The 25570-nt window shown below is 54.2% G+C and overlaps 16 non-coding genes and 1 pseudogene across 16 annotated transcripts; 4 read left to right on the top strand and 13 right to left on the bottom strand.

Moving 5' to 3' along the window:
• Nucleotides 1-148: 148 nt before the first annotated feature.
• On the bottom strand, nt 149-267 carry LOC148813124 (5S ribosomal RNA; annotated as a pseudogene).
• Nucleotides 268-804: 537 nt separating this feature from the next.
• On the bottom strand, nt 805-923 carry LOC148813123 (5S ribosomal RNA). The gene has a single exon (XR_016086281.1). It is a non-coding gene; the product is annotated as a 5S ribosomal RNA (ribosomal RNA).
• Nucleotides 924-3624: 2701 nt separating this feature from the next.
• Nucleotides 3625-3696, bottom strand: trnae-uuc (transfer RNA glutamic acid (anticodon UUC)). Its single transcript has one exon. It is a non-coding gene; the product is annotated as a tRNA-Glu (tRNA).
• Nucleotides 3697-4711: 1015 nt separating this feature from the next.
• trnaf-gaa (transfer RNA phenylalanine (anticodon GAA)) lies at nt 4712-4784 on the bottom strand. The gene has a single exon. It is a non-coding gene; the product is annotated as a tRNA-Phe (tRNA).
• A 1013-nt stretch (nt 4785-5797) lies between these two features.
• trnad-guc (transfer RNA aspartic acid (anticodon GUC)) lies at nt 5798-5869 on the top strand. The gene has a single exon. It is a non-coding gene; the product is annotated as a tRNA-Asp (tRNA).
• A 2233-nt stretch (nt 5870-8102) lies between these two features.
• trnaf-gaa (transfer RNA phenylalanine (anticodon GAA)) lies at nt 8103-8175 on the bottom strand. Its single transcript has one exon. It is a non-coding gene; the product is annotated as a tRNA-Phe (tRNA).
• A 1020-nt stretch (nt 8176-9195) lies between these two features.
• trnad-guc (transfer RNA aspartic acid (anticodon GUC)) lies at nt 9196-9267 on the top strand. Its single transcript has one exon. It is a non-coding gene; the product is annotated as a tRNA-Asp (tRNA).
• Nucleotides 9268-11500: 2233 nt separating this feature from the next.
• trnaf-gaa (transfer RNA phenylalanine (anticodon GAA)) lies at nt 11501-11573 on the bottom strand. The gene has a single exon. It is a non-coding gene; the product is annotated as a tRNA-Phe (tRNA).
• Nucleotides 11574-12599: 1026 nt separating this feature from the next.
• trnad-guc (transfer RNA aspartic acid (anticodon GUC)) lies at nt 12600-12671 on the top strand. Its single transcript has one exon. It is a non-coding gene; the product is annotated as a tRNA-Asp (tRNA).
• Nucleotides 12672-13290: 619 nt separating this feature from the next.
• Nucleotides 13291-13363, bottom strand: trnav-cac (transfer RNA valine (anticodon CAC)). Its single transcript has one exon. It is a non-coding gene; the product is annotated as a tRNA-Val (tRNA).
• A 453-nt stretch (nt 13364-13816) lies between these two features.
• trnae-uuc (transfer RNA glutamic acid (anticodon UUC)) lies at nt 13817-13888 on the bottom strand. The gene has a single exon. It is a non-coding gene; the product is annotated as a tRNA-Glu (tRNA).
• Nucleotides 13889-16698: 2810 nt separating this feature from the next.
• trnav-cac (transfer RNA valine (anticodon CAC)) lies at nt 16699-16771 on the bottom strand. The gene has a single exon. It is a non-coding gene; the product is annotated as a tRNA-Val (tRNA).
• A 453-nt stretch (nt 16772-17224) lies between these two features.
• trnae-uuc (transfer RNA glutamic acid (anticodon UUC)) lies at nt 17225-17296 on the bottom strand. The gene has a single exon. It is a non-coding gene; the product is annotated as a tRNA-Glu (tRNA).
• A 2128-nt stretch (nt 17297-19424) lies between these two features.
• On the top strand, nt 19425-19496 carry trnad-guc (transfer RNA aspartic acid (anticodon GUC)). The gene has a single exon. It is a non-coding gene; the product is annotated as a tRNA-Asp (tRNA).
• Nucleotides 19497-20642: 1146 nt separating this feature from the next.
• Nucleotides 20643-20714, bottom strand: trnae-uuc (transfer RNA glutamic acid (anticodon UUC)). The gene has a single exon. It is a non-coding gene; the product is annotated as a tRNA-Glu (tRNA).
• A 1015-nt stretch (nt 20715-21729) lies between these two features.
• Nucleotides 21730-21802, bottom strand: trnaf-gaa (transfer RNA phenylalanine (anticodon GAA)). The gene has a single exon. It is a non-coding gene; the product is annotated as a tRNA-Phe (tRNA).
• A 3318-nt stretch (nt 21803-25120) lies between these two features.
• On the bottom strand, nt 25121-25193 carry trnaf-gaa (transfer RNA phenylalanine (anticodon GAA)). Its single transcript has one exon. It is a non-coding gene; the product is annotated as a tRNA-Phe (tRNA).
• Nucleotides 25194-25570: the final 377 nt, after the last annotated feature.

Genomic DNA, 25570 nt, shown 5'->3' with positions numbered 1-25570 from the left:
TCATGATCAGAATAAAAAACGCTCACGCTAATACACAAGCACCCGTGTCTCGCCAAAGCTGACAAATAAACAGACGGACAAGCCGCACTGCACGTGTGAACAGGGGAATGAGCGAGCGAGCGGGGATAGGGCGCCTCCTGCGCTTAAAAGCTTACAGCACCTGGTATTCCCAGGCGGCTTCCCATCCAAGTACTAACCAGGCCTATCCATGTTTAGCTTCTGAAATCAGATGAGATCAGGCATGCTCAAGGGGGTGTGGCCGTAAGCGAGAGCAAGGCTCGCTGGCACCCTTCTTATAGAGAGGACAGCTCCGTCACTTCTTTTACGACGCTGCTTTTTTTCCCTTGCGTTTTTCTCTTCTTCCCACGTTCTCTCTCTTCACTGCCTTCGTCCCCGCTCTATTTCACTTCAGCCTTTCACTCTTGCTTCCTTCCAATGAGGACGGAGCTGCGGGAGAAAGGGCGCTATAGAGGATCGCTGTGGAGAGCTGCTGCTGTGCTTTGACATCTGAGCTCTGTGGAAAACGATCTCAATACAATTCTGAAAAACGCGACTTCCCGAACGCCAGCCGAACAAGTCTCCACAGCCGAAGCGCTGTGTCTCTTTTCAGCTGGCGATAAACCTTTCCTCGATCCTTTGCGGACTTGTAAAACTGTTCATGATCAGAATAAAAAACGCTCACGCTAATACACAAGCACCCGTGTCTCGCCAAAGCTGACAAATAAACAGACGGACAAGCCGCACTGCACGTGTAAACAGGGGAATGAGCGAGCGAGCGGGGATAGGGCGCCTCCTGCGCTTAAAAGCTTACAGCACCTGGTATTCCCAGGCGGTCTCCCACCCAAGTACTAACCAGGCCCATCCCTGTTTATCTTCCGAGATCAGAGGAGATCAGGCGTGCTCAAGGGGGTGTGGCCGTAAGCGAGAGCAAAGCTCGCTGGCACCCTTCTTATAGAGAGGACAGCTCCGTCACCTCTTTTACGACGCTGCTTTTTTTCCCTTGCGTTTTTCTCTTCTTCCCACGTTCTCTCTCTTCACTGCCTTCGTCCCCGCTCTATTTCACTTCAGCCTTTCACTTGTAGCGGCAATGGTTGTTAATAAGACAGAATTAAGTGTTGCTGTGCTTTTTCAAATGAGGCCCCATCTCTCTGTTCATCTCTGTGGTGCAGCCACAGAGAAACTATTCATGCAGGCTGATTTAAAGATGTTTTCTTTTGATAAGGGACAGCTCCCAAATGGGGATGCACTTAGCTAAGCCTGGCTATCATGATCAATGGTCATCCATTGGCGCCTATCTTTCTAGGGTGTGCCAGATGGACATCTGGACTGCATTCCTAAGTGTCAGGAGTAAGTGACTCACATCTCACCTTCAACAACCAATCAGGGACTGGTAGGGCCGAGTAACCCACGTGGGACTCTGATGCCCATGGAACTTTCAGCCAATGAACGAGCTGAAGTTCCTCCAGGTAAAAACAGGCAACACAGAGGGCCTGAGAGACTATTTCCTGGACTTTTCTAAAGGGAATTCAAAGGAGAATTCCAGGGCAGGACGGCCCAGGAGCCAAAGGCTCCCAAGGGCAGGACATTCTCGCAGCGCGCCTCCTGACCATCCTAAGAGTCAGCCTGGACAACCACGGAACGACCAGTGTGTCCGAGTGCCAGAACTTTCCTTTGTTCTAAGAGTCTAGAGCGGAGGTTGCCAGAGAGTAACCAGAGGATCCACCTGAGGTAAGCACCAGCAGCAAGCCTTGTGAACAGGTCGGAACTGTGGACAGCTGAATCACTATTCAGAACTAGCGCTTCATCAGGAATGAACCGGTCCTCTTCCTGACTTGCTGGGACCCACAGTCATCTTTTCTCCTGTGCACAAACTTTGCTAGTTAAAGCCAACACTAACTAGCCGGTCAGTGAGCATCTGCAGCACAGCACAGCCTGGCACGGAGCCAAAGAGCCCGCAGGAGATCTGAATCCCCAGAGATTGGATGAGTATTCAACTTCAATGCATTACAGCTCAAGAATTCAATTGTTATCCCAACCAGTTGATATCAATTTTATTCCTAAGAGTTATGTACTTGTTTTGAGTATCTAATGTAGAAGTTGTAACCAAGTTCAATTACGAAACGGTCTAAATGAATGATATACTGAACTTATGTCCTCTTGATATATGTAACTCTTTGTAACTGAATGAATATATATCTTTTGTATTCTGAAAACCGTCACGATAAGATCTGTTAGGTTTACATGCATATTTTATGTATTAATAAATGTATCCTCGTGTATTAGTACCTGTGTGTGTGTGTGTGTGTGTGTTGTTTGAGTTATATCGCATGGTTGGATTCTAAGGCCATTAAAAGAATCCATTTCGTGATTTACGGCTACAATTAATAATTGTCCCCTTAAATGCCCAAATTCTACATTAGTATAGTGGCAAGTATCCCCGCCTGTCACGCGGGAGATTGGGGTTTGATTCCCCACCGGGGAGTAGCTTTTCTTTTACCTCCTTAGAGAAAGGACTGCCTTTCACTTCTCTGTTTTCTTTCACAGCGTCGTGCACCTTTTCATTGCTCTCGCTTTCAGAGCCTCCGCACGGCACACGACTCGACATCAGAAAGCACATTGAAGTGAAAGCAGGAAGCGCTGCGACATGCACTGTGCAGATCCCGCCACACTAAGAGGTGAGTGGGTCTGTTCGATGCACAAAGAACGCTTTGATAAGCGTCAAAGGCAAGTCATTCCGAGTTGGTCGTTTGTGTTTTCTGTTCAGACGCGAAATGCTGAAATGATCTCTCGGCTCCTCGGTTGTCATTTCTGCTCCGTAAAGAAATCACAGCACGCGTCGGCTTCCAGCACGGTGGGTCGGGACACGATGCCGGGGGTCGGAGAGAGCGATGTCTTCCTCGTTAGTATAGTGGTGATTATCCCCACCTGTCACGCGGGAGACTGGGGTACATCAGGACGCGCATTGGAGTGAAAGCAGGATGCGCTGCGACATGCACTGTGCAGATCCCGCCACACTAAGAGGTGAGTGGGTCTGTGCGATCACAGCGCTAGGCGAATCCCCAATCCCCTTTTGTGCGTGGCGACAAAAGAAGCCGGTCTGTTTCCGCCCAGTTTCGAACCAGGGACTTTTCGCGTGTGAGGCAAACGTGATAACCACTACACTACGGAAACGGTAGCAAACCCTTCCCAGCGGCCCAGTGCTGAGCTTCGCCAATGTGATTCAGCTGCTTCCAGTGCCTTTATTGGAGTGCGCTGATGGACCGTGCTCTCTCTCCAGAGACCAGCACGCCTGTCATGGACGGAGCAGGAAAAGCGGCGCCACATTCTACAGCCCTCTCCACGCAATCGACGAAATCGGGCTACTGAAGTGGAGAAAATCGCCTCTCCAGAAAGTGCAAATATCATCTTGGAGAGTATAAATCCTATTGCCGAAGGTCAGCCCTGTCTACCAGAGTAACCCTCCCACCTCCTGCAGCGATGATCAGCTCGTCTCACACGCGAGAAGTCTTCGGTTGGAAACAAGCGCCCCCTCTTCTCGCGCGTTTTGCACGTTCGAGTGGTTTTAATGCGGCTCCTTCGTACACGGTGCTGATCTTTTGGAAAGCAGGAGGCAAAACTGACACGTTCCCATACCGGGAGTCAAACCCGGGCCGCCTGGGTGAAAACCAGGAATCCTAACCACTAGACCATATGGGAGCACACAACCCCGCTGTTCCGGGCATCATGCAAGCAAACTACATAAATATGAGAAAACACGCAAGAGAGTTGTCACTCAGAGTGTCGAAGGGTCGATGTATACTGGGGCTCAGTTGAAATGCAACGTCAGGACTTTTCCGAATTAGGTCACACGAAGAGAGCACAGCCTTTTCCGCCCTACCATGTGTGTATCGGTAACTCGCCGTGATCGTATAGTGGTCAGTACTTTGCGTTGTGGCCGCAACAACCCCGGCTTGAATCCGGGTCACGGCAGAATAGGGGCGTCTGCTTTTACTACTTGCGCGAATGAAGGCAAAAAAAAGCCAATCGATGTGAACGAACGGCGCTTTACAGAGGAGTACTGCCTGACTGGATCGTTGATGAACGACAGAGGCCACTCCGACCTCTTCTCGGTTTTCTTCAACGACTTACTAAGGATCTTCTTCACATTCGCCCATGCAGGGGAAGCCAGTTACACCAAAGCAAACGCAGGAAAGTGCATTTCAAGCAGAGACCAGGAGGGACTTGTTTACACCGAGAGTGGTCGGAGAATGGAACAATGCGCCCAGCCCTGTTGCTGGAGCCGATTCTTGATGAGATCTTGGGCTCACTGGATGCTAATCTTTCTGTTGTTCTTGCAGGTCCTGCGCTGCTTTTGAGCCGACAGAGCTCGTCCTGGTCTGTCGGCACAGCCCAATTGCAAATGATCGGCTCCGCGTACAGAAGGAACGTGCGTTTGGTACAAGAGTGCATGAAGGCACCGGAAATACATTGGGAACAAATGACCGGTCGCTCAAGACCTCTGTGAAGTACAGGAGCGTGCAACAAGAGGCTGTTTCCGCCCGGTCTCGGACCGGGGACCTTTCGCGTGTTAGGCGAACGTGATAGCCGCTACACTACGGAAACCTGCAGGGACCGCTGCTGGTGTCTCGCTTGCGTTTCGGGCTGAGAATGGGAAGCGTCACTTTAGGCAGGGGGCGCTGGAAAGAGGAACAAAGGGCGCGATGAAACAAAATGCCGAAACCCGGGATCGAACCAGGGACCTTTAGATCTTCAGTCTAACGCTCTCCCAACTGAGCTATTTCGGCAGTGCACAGAGCCCACAGCCACCTGCTCCAGCGGCATGAGCGCACCAAGAGGAACGGGAGAGTGTTGCAGGAACGTCACTCAGAAGGAAAGCCACCCAGCTGCGCCCTCTGAGCTCTGTCCAGAGCATCTTCCTCGCATGGACTCCTGCCTGCGACGGGCAGGAAACAATTAGTAAGAACAGAACAGCACCCCATGGGTGTCTCATGACCACACCTTAGGTTGTGACACGTGCAGGTGTGAGGGGTTGCCGGGCTACTCTGGAGCAGAGCTTGGGCGGAGGGGTGGCGGGAAAGCAGACAAAGAGGTGACACCTCAAGGTCTGCACGATCACAGCTCTCCGCCGCCCCAGGCTTCCGCTCGATAAGCTACTGGACACACCCGCCCCTCCTCACACAGACCGTGGAAAAGCCCCCGAGTGGGAGGGCTCTCTCTTCCTCCCAGGAGCTCTTGGACACGACGCACAGACAGAGCGCGGGGAGCCGCCGCCTGCAAACATGGCTCCAGGCAGGACTCCACTCCGCAGGAGCCGCAGAGCAGAGGAGATGGGGGCAGCTTAGTTCCTGTGCAGAGACCTGAGCTGTTGTTGCTGCGGACGCTGTCTTTTCTGTTCTCGGGGTAGGAGTGAATGTTGAGTTGCCCTTAGAAATGAAGCAGAGCACTTCAACGGCACGGGTGTGTGTGTGTGCGTGCGCCCTGGTGATTCTGGGAGACAGATTGAACCTGGGCTAAAAGAGAGGGGGCTTAGCCCTCTTCCATTTGCTAGTTCAGAGTTGTACAACCCATTTGTATCTGCTAGGCGGCGCAGTCGTCGTGCACAAAGAACGCTTTGAAAAGCGTCAAAAGCAAGTCATTCCGAGTTGGTCGTTTGTGTTTTCCGTTCAGACGCGAAATGCTGAAATGATCTCTCGGCTCCTCGGTTGTCATTTCTGCTCCGTAAAGAAATCACAGCACGCGTCGCCTTCCAGCACGCTGGGTCGGGACACGATGCCGGGGATCGAAGGGTGTGATGTCTTCCTCGTTAGTATAGTGGCAAGTATCCCCGCCTGTCACGCGGGAGACCGGGGTTCGATTCCCCGACGGGGAGTAGAAAGCTTTTCTTTTACCTCCTTAGAGAAAGGACTGCCTTTCACTTCTCTGTTTTCTTTCACAGCGTCGTGCACCTTTTCATTGCTCTCGCTTTCAGAGCCTCCGCACGGCACACGACTCGACATCAGAAAGCACATTGAAGTGAAAGCAGGAAGCGCTGCGACATGCACTGTGCAGATCCAGCCACACTAAGAGGTGAGTGGGTCTGTTCGATGCACAAAGAACGCTTTGATAAGCGTCAAAGGCAAGTCATTCCGAGTTGGTCGTTTGTGTTTTCTGTTCAGACGCGAAATGCTGAAATGATCTCTCGGCTCCTCGGTTGTCATTTCTGCTCCGTAAAGAAATCACAGCACGCGTCGGCTTCCAGCACGGTGGGTCGGGACACGATGCCGGGGGTCGGAGAGAGCGATGTCTTCCTCGTTAGTATAGTGGTGATTATCCCCACCTGTCACGCGGGAGACTGGGGTACATCAGGACGCGCATTGGAGTGAAAGCAGGATGCGCTGCGACATGCACTGTGCAGATCCCGCCACACTTAGAGGTGAGTGGGTCTGTGCGATCACAGCGCTAGGCGAATCCCCAATCCCCTTTTGTGCGTGGCGACAAAAGAAGCCGGTCTGTTTCCGCCCAGTTTCGAACCAGGGACTTTTCGCGTGTGAGGCAAACGTGATAACCACTACACTACGGAAACGGTAGCAAACCCTTCCCAGCGGCCCAGTGCTGAGCTTCGCCAATGCGATTCAGCTGCTTCCAGTGCCTTTATTGGAGTGCGCTGATGGACCGTGCTCTCTCTCCAGAGACCAGCACGCCTGTCATGGACGGAGCAGGAAAAGCGGCGCCACATTCTACAGCCCTCTCCACGCAATCGACGAAATCGGGCTACTGAAGTGGAGAAAATCGCCTCTCCAGAAAGTGCAAATATCATCTTGGAGAGTATAAATCCTATTGCCGAAGGTCAGCCCTGTCTACCAGAGTAACCCTCCCACCTCCTGCAGCGATGATCAGCTCGTCTCACACGCGAGAAGTCTTCGGTTGGAAACAAGCGCCCCCTCTTCTCGCGCGTTTTGCACGTTCGAGTGGTTTTAATGCGGCTCCTTCGTACACGGTGCTGATCTTTTGGAAAGCAGGAGGCAAAACTGACACGTTCCCATGCCGGGAGTCAAACCCGGGCCGCCTGGGTGAAAACCAGGAATCCTAACCGCTAGACCATATGGGAGCACACAACCCCGCTGTTCCGGGCATCATGCAAGCAAACTACATAAATATGAGAAAACACGCAAGAGAGTTGTCACTCAGAGTGTCGAAGGGTCGATGTATACTGGGGCTCAGTTGAAACGCAACGTCAGGACTTTTCCGAATTAGGTCACACGAAGAGAGCACAGCCTTTTCCGCCCTACCATGTGTGTATCGGTAACTCGCCGTGATCGTATAGTGGTCAGTACTTTGCGTTGTGGCCGCAACAACCCCGGTTCGAATCCGGGTCACGGCAGAATAGGGGCGTCTGCTTTTACTACTTGCGCGAATGAAGGCAAAAAAAAGCCAATGGATGTGAACGAACGGCGCTTTACAGAGGAGTACTGCCTGACTGGATCGTTGATGAACGACAGAGGCCACTCCGACCTCTTCTCGGTTTTCTTCAACGACTTTCTAAGGATCTTCTTCACATTCGCCCATGCAGGGGAAGCCAGTTACACCAAAGCAAACGCAGGAAAGTGCATTTCAAGCAGAGACCAGGAGGGACTTGTTTACACCGAGAGTGGTCGGAGAATGGAACAATGCGCCCAGCCCTGTTGCTGGAGCCGATTCTTGATGAGATCTTGGGCTCACTGGATGCTAATCTTTCTGTTGTTCTTGCAGGTCCTGCGCTGCTTTTGAGCCGACAGAGCTCGTCCTGGTCTGTCGGCACAGCCCAATTGCAAATGATCGGCTCCGCGTACAGAAGGAACGTGCGTTTGGTACAAGAGTGCATGAAGGCACCGGAAATACATTGGGAACAAATGACCGGTCGCTCAAGACCTCTGTGAAGTACAGGAGCGTGCAACAAGAGGCTGTTTCCGCCCGGTCTCGAACCGGGGACCTTTCGCGTGTTAGGCGAACGTGATAGCCGCTACACTACGGAAACCTGCAGGGACCGCTGCTGGTGTCTCGCTTGCGTTTCGGGCTGAGAAAGGGAAGCGTCACTTTAGGCAGGGGGCGCTGGAGAGAGGAACAAAGGGCGCGATGAAACAAAATGCCGAAACCCGGGATCGAACCAGGGACCTTTAGATCTTCAGTCTAACGCTCTCCCAACTGAGCTATTTCGGCAGTGCACAGAGCCCCCAGCCACCTGCTCCAGCCTTCCTGTATTGCGGCATGAGCGCACCAAGAGGAGCTGGAGAGTGTTGCAGGAACGTCACTCAGAAGGAAAGCCACCCAGCTGCGCCCTCTGAGCTCTGTCCAGAGCATCTTCCTCGCATGGACTCCTGCCTGCGACGGGCAGGAAACAATTAGCAAGAACAGAACAGCACCCCATGGGTGTCTCATGACCACACCTTAGGTTGTGACACGTGCAGGTGTGAGGGGTTGCCGGGCTACTCTGGAGCAGAGCTTGGGCGGAGGGGGGGCGGGAAAGCAGACAAAGAGGTGACACCTCAAGGTCTGCACGATCACAGCTCTCCGCCGCCCCAGGCTTCCGCTCGATAAGCTACTGGACACACCCGCCCCTCCTCACACAGACCGTGGAAAAGCCCCCGAGTGGGAGGGCTCTCTCTTCCTCCCAGGAGCTCTTGGACACGACGCACAGACAGAGCGCGGGGAGCCGCCGCCTGCAAACATGGCTCCAGGCAGGACTCCACTCCGCAGGAGCCGCAGAGCAGAGGAGATGGGGGCAGCTTAGTTCCTGTGCAGAGACCTGAGCTGTTGTTGCTGCGGACGCTGTCTTTTCTGTTCTCGGGGTAGAAGTGAATGTTGAGTTGCCCTTAGAAATGAAGCAGAGCACTTCAACGGCACGGGTGTGTGCGTGCGCCCTGGTGATTCTGGGAGACAGATCGAACCTGGGCTAAAAGAGAGGGGGCTTAGCCCTCTTCCATTTGCTAGTTCAGAGTTGTACAACCCATTTGTATCTGCTAGGCGGCGCAGTCGTCGTGCACAAAGAACGCTTTGAAAAGCGTCAAAAGCAAGTCATTCCGAGTTGGTCGTTTGTGTTTTCCGTTCAGACGCGAAATGCTGAAATGATCTCTCGGCTCCTCGGTTGTCATTTCTGCTCCGTAAAGGAATCACAGCACGCGTCGCCTTCCAGCACGCTGGGTCGGGACACGATGCCGGGGATCGAAGGGTGTGATGTCTTCCTCGTTAGTATAGTGGCAAGTATCCCCGCCTGTCACGCGGGAGACCGGGGTTCGATTCCCCGACGGGGAGTAGAAAGCTTTTCTTTTACCTCCTTAGAGAAAGGACTGCCTTTCACTTCTCTGTTTTCTTTCACAGCGTCGTGCACCTTTTCATTGCTCTCGCTTTCAGAGCCTCCGCACGGCACACGACTCGACATCAGAAAACACATTGAAGTGAAAGCAGGAAGCGCTGCGACATGCACTGTGCAGATCCCGCCACACTAAGAGGTGAGTGGGTCTGTTCGATGCACAAAGAATGCTTTGATAAGCGTCAAAGGCAAGTCATTCCGAGTTGGTCGTTTGTGTTTTCTGTTCAGACGCGAAATGCTGAAATGATCTCTCGGCTCCTCGGTTGTCATTTCTGCTCCGTAAAGAAATCACAGCACGCGTCGGCTTCCAGCACGGTGGGTCGGGACACGATGCCGGGGGTCGGAGAGAGCGATGTCTTCCTCGTTAGTATAGTGGTGATTATCCCCACCTGTCACGCGGGAGACTGGGGTACATCAGGACGCGCATTGGAGTGAAAGCAGGATGCGCTGCGACATGCACTGTGCAGATCCCGCCACACTAAGAGGTGAGTGGGTCTGTGCGATCACAGCGCTAGGCGAATCCCCAATCCCCTTTTGTGCGTGGGGACAAAAGAAGCCGGTCTGTTTCCGTCCAGTTTCGAACCAGGGACTTTTCGCGTGGGAGGCAAACGTGATAACCACTACACTACGGAAACGGTAGCAAACCCTTCCCAGCGGCCCAGTGCTGAGCTTCGCCAATGCGATTCAGCTGCTTCCAGTGCCTTTATTGGAGTGCGCTGATGGACCGTGCTCTCTCTCCAGAGACCAGCACGCCTGTCATGGACGGAGCAGGAAAAGCGGCGCCACATTCTACAGCCCTCTCCACGCAATCGACAAAATCGGGCTACTGAAGTGGAGAAAATCGCCTCTCCAGAAAGTGCAAATATCATCTTGGAGAGTATAAATCCTATTGCCGAAGGTCAGCCCTGTCTACCAGAGTAACCCTCCCACCTCCTGCAGCGATGATCAGCTCGTCTCACACGCGAGAAGTCTTCGGTTGGAAACAAGCGCCCCCTCTTCTCGCGCGTTTTGCACGTTCGAGTGGTTTTAATGCGGCTCCTTCGTACACGGTGCTGATCTTTTGGAAAGCAGGAGGCAAAACTGACACGTTCCCATGCCGGGAGTCAAACCCGGGCCGCCTGGGTGAAAACCAGGAATCCTAACCGCTAGACCATATGGGAGCACACAACCCCGCTGTTCCGGGCATCATGCAAGCAAACTACATAAATATGAGAAAACACGCAAGAGAGTTGTCACTCAGAGTGTCGAAGGGTCGATGTATACTGGGGCTCAGTTGAAACGCAACGTCAGGACTTTTCCGAATTAGGTCACACGAAGAGAGCACAGCCTTTTCCGCCCTACCATGTGTGTATCGGTAACTCGCCGTGATCGTATAGTGGTCAGTACTTTGCGTTGTGGCCGCAACAACGCCGGTTCGAATCCGGGTCACGGCAGAATAGGGGCGTCTGCTTTTACTACTTGCGCGAATGAAGGCAAAAAAAAGCCAATGGATGTGAACGAACGGCGCTTTACAGAGGAGTACTGCCTGACTGGATCGTTGATGAACGACAGAGGCCACTCCGACCTCTTCTCGGATTTCTTCAACGACTTTCTAAGGATCTTCTTCACATTCGCCCATGCAGGGGAAGCCAGTTACACCAAAGCAAACGCAGGAAAGTGCATTTCAAGCAGAGACCAGGAGGGACTTGTTTACACCGAGAGTGGTCGGAGAATGGAACAATGCGCCCAGCCCTGTTGCTGGAGCCGATTCTTGATGAGATCTTGGGCTCACTGGATGCTAATCTTTCTGTTGTTCTTGCAGGTCCTGCGCTGCTTTTGAGCCGACAGAGCTCGTCCTGGTCTGTCGGCACAGCCCAATTGCAAATGATCGGCTCCGCGTACAGAAGGAACGTGCGTTTGGTACAAGAGTGCATGAAGGCACCGGAAATACATTGGGAACAAATGACCGGTCGCTCAAGACCTCTGTGAAGTACAGGAGCGTGCAACAAGAGGCTGTTTCCGCCCGGTCTCGAACCGGGGACCTTTCGCGTGTTAGGCGAACGTGATAGCCGCTACACTACGGAAACCTGCAGGGACCGCTGCTGGTGTCTCGCTTGCGTTTCGGGCTGAGAAAGGGAAGCGTCACTTTAGGCAGGGGGCGCTGGAGAGAGGAACAAAGGGCGCGATGAAACAAAATGCCGAAACCCGGGATCGAACCAGGGACCTTTAGATCTTCAGTCTAACGCTCTCCCAACTGAGCTATTTCGGCAGTGCACAGAGCCCACAGCCACCTGCTCCAGCCTTCCTGTGTTGCGGCATGAGCGCACCAAGAGGAGCGGGAGAGTGTTGCAGGAACGTCACTCAGAAGGAAAGCCACCCAGCTGCGCCCTCTGAGCTCTGTCCAGCGCATCTTCCTCGCATGGACTCCTGCCTGCGACGGGCAGGAAACAATTAGCAAGAACAGAACAGCACCCCATGGGTGTCTCATGACCACACCTTAGGTTGTGACACGTGCAGGTGTGAGGGGTTGCCGGGCTACTCTGGAGCAGAGCTTGGGCGGAGGGGGGGCGGGAAAGCAGACAAAGAGGTGACACCTCAAGGTCTGCACGATCACAGCTCTCCGCCGCCCCAGGCTTCCGCTCGATAAGCTACTGGACACACCCGCCCCTCCTCACACAGACCGTGGAAAAGCCCCCGAGTGGGAGGGCTCTCTCTTCCTCCCAGGAGCTCTTGGACACGACGCACAGACAGAGCGCGGGGAGCCGCCGCCTGCAAACACGGCTCCAGGCAGGACTCCACTCCACAGGAGCCGCAGAGCAGAGGAGATGGGGGCAGCTTAGTTCCTGTGCAGAGACCTGAGCTGTTGTTGCTGCGGACGCTGTCTTTTCTGTTCTCGGGGTAGGAGTGAATGTTGAGTTGCCCTTAGAAATGAAGCAGAGCACTTCAACGGCACGGGTGTGTGTGTGTGCGTGCGCCCTGGTGATTCTGGGAGACAGATCGAACCTGGGCTAAAAGAGAGGGGGCTTAGCCCTCTTCCATTTGCTAGTTCAGAGTTGTACAACCCATTTGTATCTGCTAGGCGGCGCAGTCGTCGTGCACAAAGAACGCTTTGAAAAGCGTCAAAAGCAAGTCATTCCGAGTTGGTCGTTTGTGTTTTCCGTTCAGACGCGAAATGCTGAAATGATCTCTCGGCTCCTCGGTTGTCATTTCTGCTCCGTAAAGGAATCACAGCACGCGTCGCCTTCCAGCACGCTGGGTCGGGACACGATGCCGGGGATCGAAGGGTGTGATGTCTTCCTCGTTAGTATAGTGGCAAGTATCCCCGCCTGTCACGCGGGAGACCGGGGTTCGATTCCCCGACGGGGAGTAGAAAGCTCTACTTTTACCTCCTTAGAGAAAGGACTGCCTTTCACTTCTCTGTTTTCTTTCACAGCGTCGTGCACCTTTTCATTGCTCTCGCTTTCAGAGCCTCCGCACGGCACACGACTCGACATCAGGAAGCACATTGAAGTGAAAGCAGGAAGCGCTGCGACATGCACTGTGCAGATCCCGCCACACTAAGAGGTGAGTGGGTCTGTTCGACGCACAAAGAACGCTTTGAAAGCATCAAAGGCAAATCATTCCGAGTTGGTCGTTTGTGTTTTCTGTTCAGACGCGAAATGCTGAAATGATCTCTCGGCTCCTCGGTTGTCATTTCTGCTCCGTAAAGGAATCACAGCAGGCGTCGGCTTCCAGCACGGTGGGTCGGGACACGATGCCGGGGGTCGGAGAGAGCGATGTCTTCCTCGTTAGTATAGTGGTGATTATCCGCACCTGTCACGCGGGAGACTGGGGTACATCAGGACGCGCATTGAAGTGAAAGCAGGATGCGCTGCGACATGCACTGTGCAGATCCCGCCACACTAAGAGGTGAGTGGGTCTGTTCGATCACTGCGCTAGGCGAATCCCCAATCCCCTTTTGTGCGTGCCGACAAAGGAAGCCGGTCTGTTTCCGCCCGGTTTCGAACCGGGGACCTTTCGCGTGTGAGGCGAACGTGATAACCACTACACTACGGAAACGGTGGCAATCCCTGCCCAGCGGCCCAGCGCTGAGCTTCGCCAATGCGATTCAGCTGCTTCCAGTGCCTTTATTGGAGTGCGCTGATGGACCGTGCTCTCTCTCCAGAGACCAGCACGCCTGTCATGGACGGAGCAGGAAAGGCGGCGCCACATTCTACAGCCCTCTCCACGCAATCGACGAAATCGGGCTACTGAAGTGGAGAAAATCGCCTCTCCAGAAAGTGCAAATATCATCTTGGAGAGTATAAATCCTATTGCCGAAGGTCAGCCCTGTCTACCAGAGTAACCCTCCCACCTCCTGCAGGGATGATCAGCTCGTCTCACACGCGAGAAGTCTTCGGTTGGAAACAAGCGCCCCCTCTTCTCGCGCGTTTTGCACGTTCGAGTGGTTTTAATGCGGCTCCTTCGTACACGGTGCTGATCTTTTGGAAAGCAGGAGGCAAAACTGACAGGTTCCCATACCGGGAGTCGAACCCGGGCCGCCTGGGTGAAAACCAGGAATCCTAACCGCTAGACCATATGGGAGCACACACCCCTGCTGTTCCGGGCATCATGCAAGCAAACTACATAAATATGAGAAAACGCGCAAGAGAGTTGTCACTCAGAGTGTCGAAGGGTCGATGTATACTGGGGCTCAGTTGAAATGCAACGTCAGGACTTTTCCGAATTAGGTCACACGAAGAGAGCACAGCCTTTTCCGGCCTGCCACGTGGGTATCGGTAACTCGCCGTGATCGTATAGTGGTCAGTACTTTGCGTTGTGGCCGCAACAACCCCGGTTCGAATCCGGGTCACGGCAGAATAGGGGCGTCTGCTTTGACTACTTGCGCGAATGAAGGCAAAAAAAAGCCAATCGATGTGAACGAACGGCGCTTTACAGAGGAGTACTGCCTGACTGGATCGTTGATGAACGACAGAGGCCACTCTGACCTCTTCTCGGTTTTCTTCAATGACTTACTAAGGATCTTCTTCACATTCGCCCATGCAGGGGAAGCCAGTTACCCCAAAGCAAACGCAGGAAAGTGCATTTCAAGCAGAGACCAGGAGGGACTTGTTTACACCGAGAGTGGTCGGAGAATGGAACAATGCGCCCAGCCCTGTTGCTGGAGCCGATTCTTGATGAGATCTTGGGCTCACTAAGAGGCCCCCGCTGGATGCTAATCTTTCTGTTGTTGTTGCAGGTCCTGCGCTGCTTTTGAGCCGACAGAGCTCGTCCTGGTCTGTCGGCACAGCCCAATTGCAAATGATCGGCTCCGCGTACAGAAGGAACGTGCGTTTGGTACAAGAGTGCATGAAGGCACCGGAAATACATTGGGAACAAATGACCGGTCGCTCAAGACCTCTGTGAAGTACAGGAGCGTGCAAAAAGAGGCTGTTTCCGCCCGGTCCCGAACCGGGGACCTTTCGCGTGTGAGGCGAACGTGATAGCCGCTACACTACGGAAACCTGCAGGGACCGCTGCTGGTGTCTCGCTTGCGTTTCGGGCTGAGAAAGGGAAGCGTCACTTTAGGCAGGGGGCGCTGGAGAGAGGAACAAAGGGCGCGATGAAACAAAATGCCGAAACCCGGGATCAAACCAGGGACTTTTAGATCTTCAGTCTAACGCTCTCCCAACTGACCTATTTCGGCAGTGCGCAGAGCCCACAGCCACCTGCTCCAGCCTTCCTGTGTTGCGGCATGAGCGCACCAAGAGGAGCGGGAGAGTGTTGCAGGAACGTCACTCAGAAGGAAAGCCACCCAGCTGTGCCCTCTGAGCTCTGTCCAGCGCATCTTCCTCGCATGGACTCCTGCCTGCGACGGGCAGGAAACAATTAGCAAGAACAGAGCAGCACCCCATGGGTGTCTCATGACCACACCTTAGGTTGTGACACGTGCAGGTGTGAGGGGTTGCCGGGCTACTCTGGAGCAGAGCTTGGGCGGAGGGGGGGCGGGAAAGCAGACAAAGAGGTGACACCTCAAGGTCTGCACGATCACAGCTCTCCGCCGCCCCAGGCTTCCGCTCGATAAGCTACTGGACACACCCGCCCCTCCTCACACAGACCGTGGAAAAGCCCCCGAGTGGGAGGGCTCTCTCTTCCTCCCAGGAGCTCTTGGACGCACAGACAGAGCGCGGGGAGCCGCCGCCTGCAAACACGGCTCCAGGCAGGACTCCACTCCGCAGGAGCCGCAGAGCAGAGGAGATGGGGGCAGCTTAGCTCCTGTGCAGAGACCTGAGCTGTTGTTGCTGCGGACGCTGTCTTTTCTGTTCTCGGGGTAGGAGTGAATGTTGAGTTGCCCTTAGAAATGAAGCAGAGCACTTCAACGGCACGGGTGTGTGTGCGTGCGCCCTGGTGATTCTGGGAGACAGATCGAACCTGGGCTAAAAGAGAGGGGGCTTAGCCCTCTTCCATTTGCTAGTTCAGAGTTGTACAACCCATCTGTATCTGCTAGGCGGCGCAGTCGTCGTGCACAAAGAACGCTTTGAAAAGCGTCAAAAGCAAGTCATTCCGAGTTGGTCGTTTGTGTTTTCCGTTCAGACGCGAAATGCTGACATGATCTCTCGGCTCCTCGGTTGTCATTTCTGTTCCGTAAAGGAATCACAGCACGCGTCGCCTTCCAGCACGCTGGGTCGGGACACGATGCCGAGGATCGGAGAGTGCGGTGTCTTCCTCGTTAGTATAGTGGCAAGTATCCCCGCCTGTCACGCGGGAGACCAGGGTTCGATTCCCTGACGGGGAGTAGAAAGCTTTTCTTTTACCTCCTTAGAGAAAGGACTGCCTTTCACTTCTCTGTTTTCTTTCACAGCGCCGTGCACCTTTTCATTGCTCTCGCTTTCAGAGCCTCCGCACGGCACACGACTCGACATCAGGAAGCACATTGAAGTGAAAGCAGGAAGCGCTGCGACATGCACTGTGCAGATCCCGCCACACTAAGAGGTGAGTGGGTCTGTTCGACGCACAAAGAACGCTTTGAAAGCATCAAAGGCAAATCATTCCGAGTTGGTCGTTTGTGTTTTCTGTTCAGACGCGAAATGCTGAAATGATCTCTCGGCTCCTCGGTTGTCATTTCTGCTCCGTAAAGGAATCACAGCAGGCGTCGGCTTCCAGCACGGTGGGTCGGGACACGATGCCGGGGGTCGGAGAGAGCGATGTCTTCCTCGTTAGTATAGTGGTGATTATCCGCACCTGTCACGCGGGAGACTGGGGTACATCAGGACGCGCATTGAAGTGAAAGCAGGATGCGCTGCGACATGCACTGTGCAGATCCCGCCACACTAAGAGGTGAGTGGGTCTGTTCGATCACTGCGCTAGGCGAATCCCCAATCCCCTTTTGTGCGTGCCGACAAAGGAAGCCGGTCTGTTTCCGCCCGGTTTCGAACCGGGGACCTTTCGCGTGTGAGGCGAACGTGATAACCACTACACTACGGAAACGGTGGCAATCCCTGCCCAGCGGCCCAGCGCTGAGCTTCGCCAATGCGATTCAGCTGCTTCCAGTGCCTTTATTGGAGTGCGCTGATGGACCGTGCTCTCTCTCCAGAGACCAGCACGCCTGTCATGGACGGAGCAGGAAAGGCGGCGCCACATTCTACAGCCCTCTCCACGCAATCGACGAAATCGGGCTACTGAAGTGGAGAAAATCGCCTCTCCAGAAAGTGCAAATATCATCTTGGAGAGTATAAATCCTATTGCCGAAGGTCAGCCCTGTCTACCAGAGTAACCCTCCCACCTCCTGCAGGGATGATCAGCTCGTCTCACACGCGAGAAGTCTTCGGTTGGAAACAAGCGCCCCCTCTTCTCGCGCGTTTTGCACGTTCGAGTGGTTTTAATGCGGCTCCTTCGTACACGGTGTTGATCTTTTGGAAAGCAGGAGGCAAAACTGACAGGTTCCCATACCGGGAGTCGAACCCGGGCCGCCTGGGTGAAAACCAGGAATCCTAACCGCTAGACCATATGGGAGCACACACCCCTGCTGTTCCGGGCATCATGCAAGCAAACTACATAAATATGAGAAAACGCGCAAGAGAGTTGTCACTCAGAGTGTCGAAGGGTCGATGTATACTGGGGCTCAGTTGAAATGCAACGTCAGGACTTTTCCGAATTAGGTCACACGAAGAGAGCACAGCCTTTTCCGGCCTGCCACGTGGGTATCGGTAACTCGCCGTGATCGTATAGTGGTCAGTACTTTGCGTTGTGGCCGCAACAACCCCGGTTCGAATCCGGGTCACGGCAGAATAGGGGCGTCTGCTTTGACTACTTGCGCGAATGAAGGCAAAAAAAAGCCAATCGATGTGAACGAACGGCGCTTTACAGAGGAGTACTGCCTGACTGGATCGTTGATGAACGACAGAGGCCACTCTGACCTCTTCTCGGTTTTCTTCAATGACTTACTAAGGATCTTCTTCACATTAGCCCATGCAGGGGAAGCCAGTTACCCCAAAGCAAACGCAGGAAAGTGCATTTCAAGCAGAGACCAGGAGGGACTTGTTTACACCGAGAGTGGTCGGAGAATGGAACAATGCGCCCAGCCCTGTTGCTGGAGCCGATTCTTGATGAGATCTTGGGCTCACTAAGAGGCCCCCGCTGGATGCTAATCTTTCTGTTGTTGTTGCAGGTCCTGCGCTGCTTTTGAGCCGACAGAGCTCGTCCTGGTCTGTCGGCACAGCCCAATTGCAAATGATCGGCTCCGCGTACAGAAGGAACGTGCGTTTGGTACAAGAGTGCATGAAGGCACCGGAAATACATTGGGAACAAATGACCGGTCGCTCAAGACCTCTGTGAAGTACAGGAGCGTGCAACAAGAGGCTGTTTCCGCCCGGTCTCGAACCGGGGACCCTTCGCGTGTTAGGCGAACGTGATAGCCGCTACACTACGGAAACCTGCAGGGATTGCTGCTGGTGTCTCGCTTGCGTTTCGGGCTGAGAAAGGGAAGCGTCACTTTAGGCAGGGGGCGCTGGAGAGAGGAACAAAGGGCGCGATGAAACAAAATGCTGAAACCCGGGATCGAACCAGGGACCTTTAGATCTTCAGTCTAACGCTCTCCCAACTGAGCTATTTCGGCAGTGCACAGAGCCCACAGCCACCTGCTCCAGCCTTCCTGTGTTGCGGCATGAGCGCACCAAGAGGAGCGGGAGAGTGTTGCAGGAACGTCACTCAGAAGGAAAGCCACCCAGCTGCGCCCTCTGAGCTCTGTCCAGCGCATCTTCCTCGCATGGACTCCTGCCTGCGACGGGCAGGAAACAATTAGCAAGAACAGAACAGCACCCCATGGGTGTCTCATGACCACACCTTAGGTTGTGACACGTGCAGGTGTGAGGGGTTGCCGGGCTACTCTGGAGCAGAGCTTGGGCGGAGGGGGGGCGGGAAAGCAGACAAAGAGGTGACACCTCAAGGTCTGCACGATCACAGCTCTCCGCCGCCCCAGGCTTCCGCTCGATAAGCTACTGTACACACCCGCCCCTCCTCACACAGACCGTGGAAAAGCCCCCGAGTGGGAGGGCTCTCTCTTCCTCCCAGGAGCTCTTGGAAACGACGCACAGACAGAGCGCGGGGAGCTGCCGCCTGCAAACACGGCTCCAGGCAGGACTCCACTCCGCAGGAGCCGCAGAGCAGAGGAGATGGGGGCAGCTTAGTTCCTGTGCAGAGACCTGAGCTGTTGTTGCTGCGGACGCTGTCTTTTCTGTTCTCGGGGTAGGAGTGAATGTTGAGTTGCCCTTAGAAATGAAGCAGAGCACTTCAACGGCACGGGTGTGTGTGTGTGCGTGCGCCCTGGTGATTCTGGGAGACAGATCGAACCTGGGCTAAAAGAGAGGGGGCTTAGCCCTCTTCCATTTGCTAGTTCAGAGTTGTACAACCCATTTGTATCTGCTAGGCGGCGCAGTCGTCGTGCACAAAGAACGCTTTGAAAAGCGTCAAAAGCAAGTCATTCTGAGTTGGTCGTTTGTGTTTTCCGTTCAGACGCGAAATGCTGAAATGATCTCTCGGCTCCTCGGTTGTCATTTCTGCTCCGTAAAGAAATCACAGCACGCGTCGCCTTCCAGCACGCTGGGTCGGGACACGATGCCGGGGATCGAAGGGTGTGATGTCTTCCTCGTTAGTATAGTGGCAAGTATCCCCGCCTGTCACGCGGGAGACCGGGGTTCGATTCCCCGACGGGGAGTAGAAAGCTTTTCTTTTACCTCCTTAGAGAAAGGACTGCCTTTCACTTCTCTGTTTTCTTTCACAGCGTCGTGCACCTTTTCATTGCTCTCGCTTTCAGAGCCTCCGCACGGCACACGACTCGACATCAGAAAGCACATTGAAGTGAAAGCAGGAAGCGCTGCGACATGCACTGTGCAGATCCAGCCACACTAAGAGGTGAGTGGGTCTGTTCGATGCACAAAGAACGCTTTGATAAGCGTCAAAGGCAAGTCATTCCGAGTTGGTCGTTTGTGTTTTCTGTTCAGACGCGAAATGCTGAAATGATCTCTCGGCTCCTCGGTTGTCATTTCTGCTCCGTAAAGAAATCACAGCACGCGTCGGCTTCCAGCACGGTGGGTCGGGACACGATGCCGGGGGTCGGAGAGAGCGATGTCTTCCTCGTTAGTATAGTGGTGATTATCCCCACCTGTCACGCGGGAGACTGGGGTACATCAGGACGCGCATTGGAGTGAAAGCAGGATGCGCTGCGACATGCACTGTGCAGATCCCGCCACACTAAGAGGTGAGTGGGTCTGTGCGATCACAGCGCTAGGCGAATCCCCAATCCCCTTTTGTGCGTGGCGACAAAAGAAGCCGGTCTGTTTCCGCCCAGTTTCGAACCAGAGACTTTTCGCGTGTGAGGCAAACGTGATAACCACTACACTACGGAAACGGTAGCAAACCCTTCCCAGCGGCCCAGTGCTGAGCTTCGCCAATGCGATTCAGCTGCTTCCAGTGCCTTTATTGGAGTGCGCTGATGGACCGTGCTCTCTCTCCAGAGACCAGCACGCCTGTCATGGACGGAGCAGGAAAGGCGGCGCCACATTCTACAGCCCTCTCCACGCAATCGACGAAATCGGGCTACTGAAGTGGAGAAAATCGCCTCTCCAGAAAGTGCAAATATCATCTTGGAGAGTATAAATCCTATTGCCGAAGGTCAGCCCTGTCTACCAGAGTAACCCTCCCACCTCCTGCAGCGATGATCAGCTCGTCTCACACGCGAGAAGTCTTCGGTTGGAAACAAGCGCCCCCTCTTCTCGCGCGTTTTGCACGTTCGAGTGGTTTTAATGCGGCTCCTTCGTACACGGTGCTGATCTTTTGGAAAGCAGGAGGCAAAACTGACACGTTCCCATACCGGGAGTCAAACCCGGGCCGCCTGGGTGAAAACCAGGAATCCTAACCACTAGACCATATGGGAGCACACAACCCCGCTGTTCCGGGCATCATGCAAGCAAACTACATAAATATGAGAAAACACGCAAGAGAGTTGTCACTCAGAGTGTCGAAGGGTCGATGTATACTGGGGCTCAGTTGAAATGCAACGTCAGGACTTTTCCGAATTAGGTCACACGAAGAGAGCACAGCCTTTTCCGCCCTACCATGTGTGTATCGGTAACTCGCTGTGATCGTATAATGGTCAGTACTTTGCGTTGTGGCCGCAACAACCCCGGTTCGAATCCGGGTCACGGCAGAATAGGGGCGTCTGCTTTTACTACTTGCGCGAATGAAGGCAAAAAAAAGCCAATCGATGTGAACGAACGGCGCTTTACAGAGGAGTACTGCCTGACTGGATCGTTGATGAACGACAGAGGCCACTCCGACCTCTTCTCGGTTTTCTTCAACGACTTACTAAGGATCTTCTTCACATTCGCCCATGCAGGGGAAGCCAGTTACACCAAAGCAAACGCAGGAAAGTGCATTTCAAGCAGAGACCAGGAGGGACTTGTTTACACCGAGAGTGGTCGGAGAATGGAACAATGCGCCCAGCCCTGTTGCTGGAGCCGATTCTTGATGAGATCTTGGGCTCACTGGATGCTAATCTTTCTGTTGTTCTTGCAGGTCCTGCGCTGCTTTTGAGCCGACAGAGCTCGTCCTGGTCTGTCGGCACAGCCCAATTGCAAATGATCGGCTCCGCGTACAGAAGGAACGTGCGTTTGGTACAAGAGTGCATGAAGGCACCGGAAATACATTGGGAACAAATGACCGGTCGCTCAAGACCTCTGTGAAGTACAGGAGCGTGCAACAAGAGGCTGTTTCCGCCCGGTCTCGGACCGGGGACCTTTCGCGTGTTAGGCGAACGTGATAGCCGCTACACTACGGAAACCTGCAGGGACCGCTGCTGGTGTCTCGCTTGCGTTTCGGGCTGAGAATGGGAAGCGTCACTTTAGGCAGGGGGCGCTGGAAAGAGGAACAAAGGGCGCGATGAAACAAAATGCCGAAACCCGGGATCGAACCAGGGACCTTTAGATCTTCAGTCTAACGCTCTCCCAACTGAGCTATTTCGGCAGTGCACAGAGCCCACAGCCACCTGCTCCAGCGGCATGAGCGCACCAAGAGGAGCGGGAGAGTGTTGCAGGAACGTCACTCAGAAGGAAAGCCACCCAGCTGCGCCCTCTGAGCTCTGTCCAGCGCATCTTCCTCGCATGGACTCCTGCCTGCGACGGGCAGGAAACAATTAGCAAGAACAGAACAGCACCCCATGGGTGTCTCATGACCACACCTTAGGTTGTGACACGTGCAGGTGTGAGGGGTTGCCGGGCTACTCTGGAGCAGAGCTTGGGCGGAGGGGGGGCGGGAAAGCAGACAAAGAGGTGACACCTCAAGGTCTGCATGATCACAGCTCTCCGCCGCCCCAGGCTTCCGCTCGATAAGCTACTGGACACACCCGCCCCTCCTCACACAGACCGTGGAAAAGCCCCCGAGTGGGAGGGCTCTCTCTTCCTCCCAGGAGCTCTTGGACACGACGCACAGACAGAGCGCGGGGAGCTGCCGCCTGCAAACACGGCTCCAGGCAGGACTCCACTCCGCAGGAGCCGCAGAGCAGAGGAGATGGGGGCAGCTTAGTTCCTGTGCAGAGACCTGAGCTGTTGTTGCTGCGGACGCTGTCTTTTCTGTTCTCGGGGTAGGAGTGAATGTTGAGTTGCCCTTAGAAATGAAGCAGAGCACTTCAACGGCACGGGTGTGTGTGTGTGCGTGCGCCCTGGTGATTCTGGGAGACAGATCGAACCTGGGCTAAAAGAGAGGGGGCTTAGCCCTCTTCCATTTGCTAGTTCAGAGTTGTACAACCCATTTGTATCTGCTAGGCGGCGCAGTCGTCGTGCACAAAGAACGCTTTGAAAAGCGTCAAAAGCAAGTCATTCTGAGTTGGTCGTTTGTGTTTTCCGTTCAGACGCGAAATGCTGAAATGATCTCTCGGCTCCTCGGTTGTCATTTCTGCTCCGTAAAGAAATCACAGCACGCGTCGCCTTCCAGCACGCTGGGTCGGGACACGATGCCGGGGATCGAAGGATGTGATGTCTTCCTCGTTAGTATAGTGGCAAGTATCCCCGCCTGTCACGTGGGAGACCGGGGTTCGATTCCCCGACGGGGAGTAGAAAGCTTTTCTTTTACCTCCTTAGAGAAAGGACTGCCTTTCACTTCTCTGTTTTCTTTCACAGCGTCGTGCACCTTTTCATTGCTCTCGCTTTCAGAGCCTCCGCACGGCACACGACTCGACATCAGAAAGCACATTGAAGTGAAAGCAGGAAGCGCTGCGACATGCACTGTGCAGATCCAGCCACACTAAGAGGTGAGTGGGTCTGTTCGATGCACAAAGAACGCTTTGATAAGCGTCAAAGGCAAGTCATTCCGAGTTGGTCGTTTGTGTTTTCTGTTCAGACGCGAAATGCTGAAATGATCTCTCGGCTCCTCGGTTGTCATTTCTGCTCCGTAAAGAAATCACAGCACGCGTCGGCTTCCAGCACGGTGGGTCGGGACACGATGCCGGGGGTCGGAGAGAGCGATGTCTTCCTCGTTAGTATAGTGGTGATTATCCCCACCTGTCACGCGGGAGACTGGGGTACATCAGGACGCGCATTGGAGTGAAAGCAGGATGCGCTGCGACATGCACTGTGCAGATCCCGCCACACTAAGAGGTGAGTGGGTCTGTGCGATCACAGCGCTAGGCGAATCCCCAATCCCCTTTTGTGCGTGGCGACAAAAGAAGCCGGTCTGTTTCCGCCCAGTTTCGAACCATTGACTTTTCGCGTGGGAGGCAAACGTGATAACCACTACACTACGGAAACGGTAACAAACCCTTCCCAGCGGCCCAGTGCTGAGCTTCGCCAATGCGATTCAGCTGCTTCCAGTGCCTTTATTGGAGTGCGCTGATGGACCGTGCTCTCTCTCCAGAGACCAGCACGCCTGTCATGGACGGAGCAGGAAAAGCGGCGCCACATTCTACAGCCCTCTCCACGCAATCGACGAAATCGGGCTACTGAAGTGGAGAAAATCGCCTCTCCAGAAAGTGCAAATATCATCTTGGAGAGTATAAATCCTATTGCCGAAGGTCAGCCCTGTCTACCAGAGTAACCCTCCCACCTCCTGCAGCGATGATCAGCTCGTCTCACACGCGAGAAGTCTTCGGTTGGAAACAAGCGCCCCCTCTTCTCGCGCGTTTTGCACGTTCGAGTGGTTTTAATGCGGCTCCTTCGTACACGGTGCTGATCTTTTGGAAAGCAGGAGGCAAAACTGACACGTTCCCATACCGGGAGTCAAACCCGGGCCGCCTGGGTGAAAACCAGGAATCCTAACCGCTAGACCATATGGGAGCACACAACCCCGCTGTTCCGGGCATCATGCAAGCAAACTACATAAATATGAGAAAACACGCAAGAGAGTTGTCACTCAGAGTGTCGAAGGGTCGATGTATACTGGGGCTCAGTTGAAATGCAACGTCAGGACTTTTCCGAATTAGGTCACACGAAGAGAGCACAGCCTTTTCCGCCCTACCATGTGTGTATCGGTAACTCGCCGTGATCGTATAGTGGTCAGTACTTTGCGTTGTGGCCGCAACAACCCCGGTTCGAATCCGGGTCACGGCAGAATAGGGGCGTCTACTTTTACTACTTGCGCGAATGAAGGCAAAAGAAAGCCAATCGATGTGAACGAACGGCGCTTTACAGAGGAGTACTGCCTGACTGGATCGTTGATGAATGACAGAGGCCACTCCGACCTCTTCTCGGTTTTCTTCAACGACTTACTAAGGATCTTCTTCACATTCGCCCATGCAGGGGAAGCCAGTTACACCAAAGCAAACGCAGGAAAGTGCATTTCAAGCAGAGACCAGGAGGGACTTGTTTACACCGAGAGTGGTCGGAGAATGGAACAATGCGCCCAGCCCTGTTGCTGGAGCCGATTCTTGATGAGATCTTGCGCTCACTGGATACTAATCTTTCTGTTGTTCTTGCAGGTCCTGCGCTGCTTTTGAGCCGACAGAGCTCGTCCTGGTCTGTCGGCACAGCCCAATTGCAAATGATCGGCTCCGCGTAGAGAAGGAACGTGCGTTTGGTACAAGAGTGCATGAAGGCACCGGAAATACATTGGGAACAAATGACCGGTCGCTCAAGACCTCTGTGAAGTACAGGAGCGTGCAACAAGAGGCTGTTTCCGCCCGGTCTCGAACCGGGGACCTTTCGCGTGTTAGGCGAACGTGATAGCCGCTACACTACGGAAACCTGCAGGGACCGCTGCTGGTGTCTCGCTTGCGTTTCGGGCTGAGAAAGGGAAGCGTCACTTTAGGCAGGGGGCGCTGGAGAGAGGAACAAAGGGCGCGATGAAACAAAATGCCGAAACCCGGGATCGAACCAGGGACCTTTAGATCTTCAGTCTAACGCTCTCCCAACTGAGCTATTTCGGCAGTGCACAGAGCCCACAGCCACCTGCTCCAGCCTTCCTGTGTTGCGGCATGAGCGCACCAAGAGGAGCGGGAGAGTGTTGCAGGAACGTCACTCAGAAGGAAAGCCACCCAGCTGCGCCCTCTGAGCTCTGTCCAGCGCATCTTCCTCGCATGGACTCCTGCCTGCGACGGGCAGGAAACAATTAGCAAGAACAGAACAGCACCCCATGGGTGTCTCATGACCACACCTTAGGTTGTGACACGTGCAGGTGTGAGGGGTTGCCGGGCTACTCTGGAGCAGAGCTTGGGCGGAGGGGTGGCGGGAAAGCAGACAAAGAGGTGACACCTCAAGGTCTGCACGATCACAGCTCTCCGCCGCCCCAGGCTTCCGCTCGATA

Source organism: Atractosteus spatula, assembly GCF_055471065.1.
Source record: "Atractosteus spatula isolate fAtrSpa1 chromosome 10 unlocalized genomic scaffold, fAtrSpa1.hap1 SUPER_10_unloc_11, whole genome shotgun sequence".
In the NCBI taxonomy this organism is placed as follows: Eukaryota; Metazoa; Chordata; class Actinopteri; order Semionotiformes; family Lepisosteidae; genus Atractosteus; species Atractosteus spatula.
This window is presented reverse-complemented; position numbering and strand designations above follow the sequence as displayed.